This window comes from Rhinatrema bivittatum, chromosome 1, assembly GCF_901001135.1.
Source record: "Rhinatrema bivittatum chromosome 1, aRhiBiv1.1, whole genome shotgun sequence".
Classification (NCBI taxonomy): domain Eukaryota; kingdom Metazoa; phylum Chordata; class Amphibia; order Gymnophiona; family Rhinatrematidae; genus Rhinatrema; species Rhinatrema bivittatum.
In genome coordinates, this window is record NC_042615.1 from 61,333,662 (window position 1) to 61,343,060 (window position 9,399).

A 9,399-nucleotide genomic window follows, 5' to 3' on the forward strand; every position below is an offset into this window, starting at 1 on the left:
CCACCCTCCCTCTCCTCTCACTCAGTCCCCCCTCTCCCTCCCACTCAGTCCCCCCTCCCTCCCACTCACTCAGTCCCCCCTCTCCCTCCCACTCACTCAGTCCCCCTCTCCCTCCCTCCCTTCACCCACCTCCATTTCCTCCCGGCGCCGTAAGCGCGACTTCCCGCAACCCTCACCCGGCTCCAATAACTCCTCCCGCTCCTGCCGGCAGATCTCGGGGGGGGGTGTCACTCCCGCGCGCGCGGCAGTGACCCCCCCGAGATCTGCCGGCAGATCTGGGGAGGAGAAGTAGCGGCACCGCGCGCGCGCGGTGCCGCTACTTCTCCTCCCGCTCCTGCCGGCAGATCTCGGGGGGGGGGGGCGGGAGTGACACCCCCCCCGAGATCTGCCGGCAGATCTGGGGAGGAGAAGTAGCGGCACCGCGCGCGCGCGGCGCCGCTGCTTCTCCTCCCGCTCCTGCCGGCAGATCTCGGGGGAGGGGGGCGCGGGAGGAGAAGCAGCGGCACCGCGCGCGCGCGGCGCCGCTGCTTCTCCTCCCGCTCCTGCGGCCCCACCGCCACCGAGATCTGCCGGCAGATCTGGGGAGGAGAAGTAGCGGCACCGCGCGCGCGCGGCGCCGCTGCTTCTCCTCCCGCTCCTGCCGGCAGATCTCGGGGGAGGGGGGCGCGGGAGGAGAAGCAGCGGCACCGCGCGCGCGCGGCGCCGCTGCTTCTCCTCCCGCTCCTGCGGCCCCACCGCCACCGAGATCTGCCGGCAGATCTGGGGAGGAGAAGTAGCGGCACCGCGCGCGCGCGGCGCCGCTGCTTCTCCTCCCGCTCCTGCCGGCAGATCTCGGGGGAGGGGGGCGCGGGAGGAGAAGCAGCGGCACCGCGCGCGCGCGGCGCCGCTGCTTCTCCTCCCGCTCCTGCGGCCCCACCGCCATTTTTTTTCTGACCGACGTCCTTGCCCGCACATGCGCAGTAGAGCTGCGCTCTACTGCGCATTTGCGGGCCGTCGGTCACAGGCCATTTATAAGGTAGATAGGTAGGACTTCAAACACCTGCACCAGGAGCCGAAGAGAAGAAAAAGACCGCCTTCAAACATCTGCATCCAGCACCTGGAAAAGACAAAGGGAGAGCTGCAGCGAGAACAATAGGAACCGGACTGGAAGGATTACAGGACAGCTAAGTGAAAGCATCATGTTATGACCGCCGGCCGTGGCTGTCCACGGCAGGCTCAATTTAAAGATAGGTAGGACTTCAAACACCTGCACCAGGAGCCGAAGAGAAGAAAAAGACCGCCTTCAAACATCTGCATCCAGCACCTGGAAAAGACAAAGGGAGAGCTGCAGCGAGAACAATAGGAACCGGACTGGAAGGATTACAGGACAGCTAAGTGAAAGCATCATGTTATGACCGCCGGCCGTGGCTGTCCACGGCAGGCTCAACTCACGTCATGTCATGCTTGGTTCTCTACCCCCGGTACTCTCGCGGCGGTGGCCAGTCACTGCCGCCGCGCTCCTCCTGGCTCCCTGCACTCCACGTGGCGGCTGGGACGCCGCCGACCTGCGTTCCGTTCCTGGGCCTCTCTAGGCGCGCGCACACGTGCCCTCTGTCCTCCCCTTTAAAGGGCCAATGGCGGGAACTCCAGGCTCGTCCCCGGCTGATGACATCACTGGCCCGGGATATTTAAGCTTCCCCTCTAGCCACCACTAACCGACTTGGCAACGAGTTCCTTGGTTCCTTTTGGTGCCAGTTCCTTTTCCACAGACCAGTTGTTCCTGCCTTCAGATCTCTGTGCTTCTCCTTCCGGGTTCCTGCATCAGCACTTCCCGCTCCGCAGGCCCTGGCTCAGCGCTACTTCATCTGGGCTTTCTCTCAGCGTTTCCCGCACCTCGGAGTTATGACTTGTAGGTGTGAGGGCCCTGAGCTGAGGTGAGAGATGGTACCACCCACAGGGAGGAATCCTGTGAGCCTCACCATCGGGAGGCGCGGTCTCAGCAGACGTCAGACACAGCTGTGGAACAGAGTCTTTATTAGAGAGGTGGAAAGGCACAGCCCGCGGAGTGGGGGGGGGGGGTGTGCAGGAAAAGTAACAAGGTCTGAGCAGAGGGGTATACCCAGAGGGAATACCTCAGACTGGAGATCTGGTAATGACCCGCAGGGCGGGGTACGCCGAAGACGTCTCTCCGTAGTGGTGATGTGGTAGTGGCCTGCAGCGCAGGGTACACCGAGGGATTCCTCACTCAGAGATGCTATGGTAGTGGCCCGAGCTACGGGAACACGGGTGAGGGTCCTGTAGCGGTGATGGGGTAGAGGCCTGCAGCGCAGGGTACACCGGAGTGGTTCCTCACTTAGAGATGACACGGTAGTGGCCCGAGGCACCTTGTTTACAAGTAAGCAAGCTTGCTGTACTGCTTACCTGCTGTGTTCAATGCACTTTTTTTTTTTTCTTATGTATTATCATGGGGGGATATTTTCAAACTGTCCGCATTGGGACAAAGACTGTGTGCACTTTTTACACGTGTGCCCTTTCCCTTCAGAACATGATGAATGGTCACCTGCACTTACTTTTTCTGCACACCTGATTTTGCTGAAAAAAGCACGAACAGAAATCTGATGAAATCTACACATGCATTTTTTCATCTCCCTGCAACCTCCACATGTGCCCAGGAACACCACCTCTCAATGCATAAACGTTTAGCTCTGTTGAGGGAGGGTGATTATTAGACAGGAGATTTAACGTGAGGGAAATGGTTTGCATTTTTTTTTTTTACCTATGTAAGTCACTTTAAAAATTGACACCTGTGAGGTTTTTTTGGGGGTTTTTTTTTTTATTTAATGTTTTATTAAGTTATTATGTGATATTGTGTCTCAATAAAACTGTGAGGGTTTTTACATAGGAGCAAAAAGCATTTCACCTCCATAAACAGGGCCGGTGCTAGCTTTTTTGCTGCCCTGTTAGAACAATTATTGTACTGTTTCCCCCCCCATGTTCATTCATTGTCTGTCCCAGACCTACCAAAAAAAGCCCATCCCCCCACCCCCTGCGGTTCACCACCTCTCCCAGAGACCATGGCTGGTGCAAGGGTATAAGGTGTCCTAGGCGAACCTTACAGTCTTGTACAACACAGCCTCATTCCCCAACCTCCCCCACCTCCAGCCCGCTCCACACACACAGTTAAGAGTTATGTGTTTATAATAACATTTTACTTGAAAAATATCGAAATATAGCATTCTGAGGTAAAAATATCACTTACATTATATTTACATGCACTGCCGTGATGCCAACCAGAAATCCCTGAAAAAAAAGACACCTGAAACCCATATGGTATTAGGACTGTTGTAATGTGTGTTGAGTGTGGCTTGACCCTCCACAAACCCTAAAACACTAATACACTTCCTAGTAGGAGAATACCTAACATCAGTCACACATGCAGAACATCAAATACAGAACAGTACTACCATAAAGTAGAAATAGTAAAGGGCAGACGAAACTGAACTGGAAGCCAGATACTCTTTGCAGTGCAACAATGATAAAACAGAACCATCACCAGGCCTCAAACATCAAACAATAAAATCAAGAAATAAAATAAATCCATAATAATAATAATAAAAACATACTAATAAGATTATTTCAGCTAATGAATACAAGATCAAATAATTATAAACTCATATACAAGTTATTTTTAAATGTCCCAAACACCAATAAAATATTTCAAAATAACAGATACATTAAATAACTCCCAAAAATTGAAACTAAAAAGGATTTTAAAATTCAAAAGTTCTCCATACTTGGGAACCTTTGCTTTCCAGTCACCCTGAGATTATCAAGGATTAGTGGGCGTGGGATGCACAAACTTTCTCCTCCCTTTCTTATTTATATACAGACACAAATGTACACATTTTTTCATTTAAATAAATGGAAACTAACTAAAGAAGTTCTGTTTTTAATATCTACAATTTGGATGCAAGTTTAGCAGAAATTTTTACACGTTTTTGGAAAGGGGTGAAAAGCAGAAACAGCATCCTTTAAGCACCACTGTTTTTAAAATCATTTCTACACTGACTTGGGCTTTCAGGATGTGACAGCTACAAAATTCCTTCTGCTTTCTGAATAGCAAAAAAAAAAATCCAATCCAATGTATTTCCACGAGGAGTTGACGTGTTACCTTTTTTTTTTTTTTTTACAGAAATGTATCTCATCAGATTTCTGAAATGTTAGGACATATGACATTATGCATCAATCAGTTTTGCACTGCACTGCCAAGTTTTCCTTGTTGAAATCATCATTGTTGAAGAATGAAAAATGTCTAACAGAATTGAAAGGAACTGTGGTTAGTTTGTAGCACAGAAAAAGCAATATCTAAAGAGAGAGCTTCTATTGAAACAAAGTGGGATGATTTTTTGCATGAGATTTCTGCATCTCCAATAGAACTCATGTATTGGAGATGTAAATAAAATATCTATCTATTCTCTGTGCAAAGACATGTTTTATATATGTTATATAAGAGGGGACACTTTCAACTCAGGGCAGGTTTTGGGAGGGGGGCCACATTCAGAGGAATTAACTGCCAATTTGATATGACTGATGAATTTCTATCATTTGAATCAATGAAAGGTACCAACAAGAGGAGTTGGTCCCCTCTTACAGTTGCATATATATATATATATATATATATATATATATAGCATGAGTCTCTCTCTCTCTCTCAACATGTCACATTTTTTATCCTTTAATTTACTTTAAAACACGTATCAATTGTTCTGTCCCAAAAAAGGTTAAAAAAAATAACCACATAATATCTTTGATGTTTGCAATTCATCACAGCCCTCAATTCCGCCAACCCCAGCAAAAGGACAGGTTGAGAATGTGTGAGGAGAGGGGGCAGAGGTCAGTGTCGCCTGCTCCCTATCAATAAACATGGATTTTATTTGCTTCTGCTGAGGATGTTTCATCAGTGGTTATTGCTTAAAAGTTAAAACAGAAGACCTCATTATCATTCACTCTCTATCTATCTATATGAGTGGTAGGTAGCATGGGTGACCCGACTGGACTCCTGCTCTGACATTGTGGAGGGGAGTTGTGATTACATTACATTTTACACTTTTATATTTCCTAACTTCATAAATATGGACCCAAAGCAGTTTGCATTACAGATCAAAATACAATAATCAATACAAAATAGTTCTTAATATAGAGATTAGTTCCATCCCCCCAAGGTGCACAGGGGAAAAAGTACCCATGTACCTGGCACCTGCGACAGTATGTCTGCAGGCCAACTACATGCAGAAATTTTCCCTCCCCCAATCCAAGCCTCCCAAAACTCCCATTTATTTCAGCATTCTGTCTGGAGTAATCTAGAAAGCTCGTTCTTACTAGCAAATTGATTTCTCAGTGAATGAAGCCATTTTGAATGGAAGCTTTTAGAAACACCACATCAGCTGGAAGGAAAATCTGCCTTGGCCCTGGATGGAGTCACTGCTAAAACAGAGGATAGTGCAATTCTTGGACTCCAATGGATTGCAAGATCCGAGGCAGCACGGTTTTGTCAGAGGTAAATCTTGTCAGATGAATCTGATCAATTTCTTTGATTGAGCGACCAGAGAATTTGATGAAGGGAGAGCTCTAGACATAGTGTCCTTGGATTTCAGTTAGGTCTTTGTCATGGTTCTGCACAGAAGACTTATAAATAAACTGAGTGCCCTTGGTATGGATCCTACAGTGACTGACCGGGTTAGAAACTGGCTGAGTGGGAGGCGACAAAGGTAGTGGTGAATGGAGTTTTCTCAGGGGAGGGGGGGTGTTACTAGGGGTGTGCCTCAGGGATCAGTCCTTGGACCGGTTCTTTTCAACAATTTTGTGAGCGACATAACGGAAATATTGTCGGGAAAGGTTTGTCTTTTCGCTGATGATGCCAAAATCTGTAACAACCAGGGAGGTGTGGAAAACATGAGGAGGGAACTAGTGAAGCGGGAGGAATGGTCTAAAGTCTGGCAAATAAGATTTAATAAAAAAAAATGCAGATTTAATGCATTTAGGATGCAAAAATCCAAGGGAAAGGTACAGTATTTGAAGAGAAATTCTTCTAAGCACAAAGGAAGAGCGGGATTTGGGGGTGATTGTATTTTATAATCTTAATTTGCTAAACGGGTGGATAAAGCAATGGTAAAAGCCAAAAAGATGCTTGACTGCATAGGGAGAGGAATGGTCAGCAGAAAAAGGGAGGCGATATTGCCCCTGTATAGGTCCCTGGCGAGACCTCACTTAGAATACTGTGTACAAGTCTGGAGACCGCACCTTCTAAAGGAGATAAACAGGACGGAGACAGCCCAGAGGGGGGCTACTAAAATGATCAGAGGTCTTTGTTTTAAAGTATATGGGATTCGACTTATTTATTTATTTACTTATAGCTTTTCTATACCAAAGTTCAAATAACAGAGTTAATTATCACTCCGGTTTACATTGTAACCATAAAAAGACAGTGACAAAATTGTCTTACAAAGAACAGGAGGAGAGAAAAACTTGGATACAACTTAAGCATGGGGAAGTAAAGTAACAAACTGGAAGGAACTGATAAGAATTGGCTTTTTGGTGCAACAGGGTAGTCCGAGGAAGGGGGTAGGAAGGGGGGTTGGAAGACGAGGGGGGGGAGGAATGGAAGAGGGTTACCATAGTTTTAATGAAACTCATATGCATGTATTAGATAGCTTAGACTTAAAGATCTAAAGTTGTACACCCTGGAAGAAAGGCGAGATAGGGGAGATATGATGGAGACATTAAAATATCTCAAAGGTTTCCATGTACAGGAGGCTCTAAAACGAGGGGTCATGCGCTGAAGGGGAAAGGGGGTAGACTCAGGAGTAATCTTAGGAGATATTTCTTTACAGAAAGGTTGATGGATGCATGGAACAGCCTCCCAATGAAAGTGGTGAAGACAAAACCAGTATCTGAATTCAAGAAAGCACGGGATAAATGCAGGGATCTCTGAGGAAGTAATGAGAATTAAAATGCTAAATTAATTGGATGGATGGGCAGACTGGCTAGGCCATACATTCTTTTTCTGCCGTCATGTTTCTATATTCCTATGTTTCTGTTCAGAAAAGAAGCAACTCCCTGCAAATGTGAGGAAAGAAAAAACCCCAGGTAGAAAGTGCTGAGTTGGTGACAGAGCTGAAAGAAAGGAAACAGCCCCAGCAGAGACTTAGTTTTTGGCAGCAGAATGACATTAACCAAGTTACCATGGTCTGTCAAGTGGCCTTCATGTTTGTGTAACCCCTTTCCTGCCTTGCATTGAGTCAGCAGCCAGCCATCTGGGATGCCGAGAGAACAGTTTGCAAAAAAAAAAAAAAAGTCTGAGATTAAATTTATGTTTCTCAAGACAGAAAAAAGTGTTTAAAAGAAAAACAAGCTTTTCTGAATAAAGCATTTATTGTTTGCTCCTAGGACTATTCGGTTAAGTCTATGTTTATAGGAGCTGAATCAAGCATCTTTCACCAAAGATCGTAGAGAGTGAGGTTTTCCATGAGGAAGATACAGTGTGTTGCGCTCACATTGTCACGCAGATTGATGAGCCTGTTTGTGGAATATTTGCCATTTGGTGCACACGGTGGCCCCGGACTACGTCCCTCCAGTGTCTCAGTGAATCACAATGACTGCGTCCAGATATGTGCAAGGGGCTCACTCACAAAATCTCTTTACAGGATTCGTACAAAGCAGCCTGGGCTCAGTGCATGCAAACCAAGCATACTCTAGGGCAGATTGGAGAGGGGCGTTCTGGGAGGGTGGCGTTGCATACTTTTTGGTTTTATAAAGGAAGCAAGTAAGATAACCTGCACAAGTTAGGTCGTCCGAACAGCAGGTGTGGTTTGGTTATTCTGCGTGCATACCAAGCCACTTATCCATGAATTTTCAAGGTAAAAGGTATGGGGTGGATTATAAAAGTGTTACGCGCGTAACCCTTTAAAACCCCTCCTGCACGCGCCGAGCCTATTTTGCATAGGCTCGGCGATGCGCGCAAGCCCCGGGACGCGTGTATGTCCCGGGACTTGAAAAAATGGGCAGGAGGGGCAGGGTGGGGGCGGGGCCAGAGGTGTCACCACTTCCGCTGAGCCCAGGGATCATGTGCTGGCACTCAGCTGGTACGCGCAACCTATGCCTGCCCAGAGGCAGGCGTAAATAATCCAACAAAGGTAGGGGGGGATTTAGATAGGGCTGGGGGCGGGTTAGATAGGGGAAGGGAGGGGAAGGTGGGGGGCGGAAGGAAAGTTCCCTCCAAGGCCGCTCCGATTTTGGAGTGGCCTCGGAGGGAACGGGGAAAGCCATTGGGGCTCCCCTAGGGCTTGGCGCGCACAAGGTGCACAAGTGTGCACCCCCTTGCGTGCGCCGATCCCGGATTTTATAACATGCGTGCGGCTGCGCGCGCATGTTATAAAATCGGGCGTAGATTACAAAATCTGGCCCTATGTGCATATTTCCACCTGAACATGCACTGTTAAAAATTATCCATCTTAAAGTAGACCTGGATGCTACCTACAAGCTCGTTAAATAAAGGAATCGTGTGTAGAATCTAATGCTGGAGATCTGGTTGGTTTTTGATGGATTAGTACTGTCACCACTGGCTGCCTGCTCCCTTCATAGTTAACTATGAAACTTACTTTTCAAGTTTACATTTTGTTGCGCTTGACCTTTTTTTTTGTGAATACTTCTGTATCCATTTTGGCCAAAAAGTACAAAGGACTTTTCCCATTACCAAAATGAGAGAGAACGCCTCCACTTCTGACCATCTGTCTTTTTGAAAAAAATACATGTAGTAATTGTTCTAGTGAATTTACTGCTTATGAAAAGTGACAGCACTGGAAAATGAAGTCTTCCATTTGTCCTCAGGTACTGGGCAGGTAGCTGCTGTGCAACCCTACTCTGGAGGGACTACTTCTAAGTGCAAAACGGCAAGCCAGTCTCTACGGCTGTAATTACTGCCATGACAGCAGATAAAGTCCATATGGCCTATCCAGTCTGCCCAGTCACATCTCCTGCTCAGCTTTATGGTCCCTTCCTCTTCCTCAGAGACCCTCTGTGCTTGTTCCCATGGTTTCTTGAATTCTGATACTGTCCTTGTCTCCACCACTTCCACTTCCACATTCAAAGTACAGTCTTCTAAGGTAAAAATATCATGTGAAACATGAATATTATTTACTTGCACTACAATGGCACCAACCAGAAAACTCTGCAAAAAAGCCACCTGCAGCCATATGGTGTTATAGCATATTGTAACGGGTGTTGAATACGGGCGAGGTCTTCAGAAAGCTTTGAGTAAACTGAATCGCAATATAATAAACCTCCCATACAAAAACAGCATTAACTACTAGTACTCAAACAGGAATAACCCTACCTATGGAAAGGCAACACTGAAAATATTAC

The 9,399-nt window shown here is 47.0% G+C and overlaps 1 long non-coding RNA gene across 1 annotated transcript; it reads left to right on the forward strand.

The window, feature by feature from the left end:
- The first annotated feature begins 941 nt into the window (after positions 1-941).
- Positions 942-4,452, forward strand: LOC115079907. Its single transcript, XR_003853439.1, has 2 exons — positions 942-1,913; positions 4,172-4,452. It is a non-coding gene; the product is annotated as an uncharacterized LOC115079907 (long non-coding RNA).
- The last annotated feature ends 4,947 nt before the right edge of the window (positions 4,453-9,399 follow it).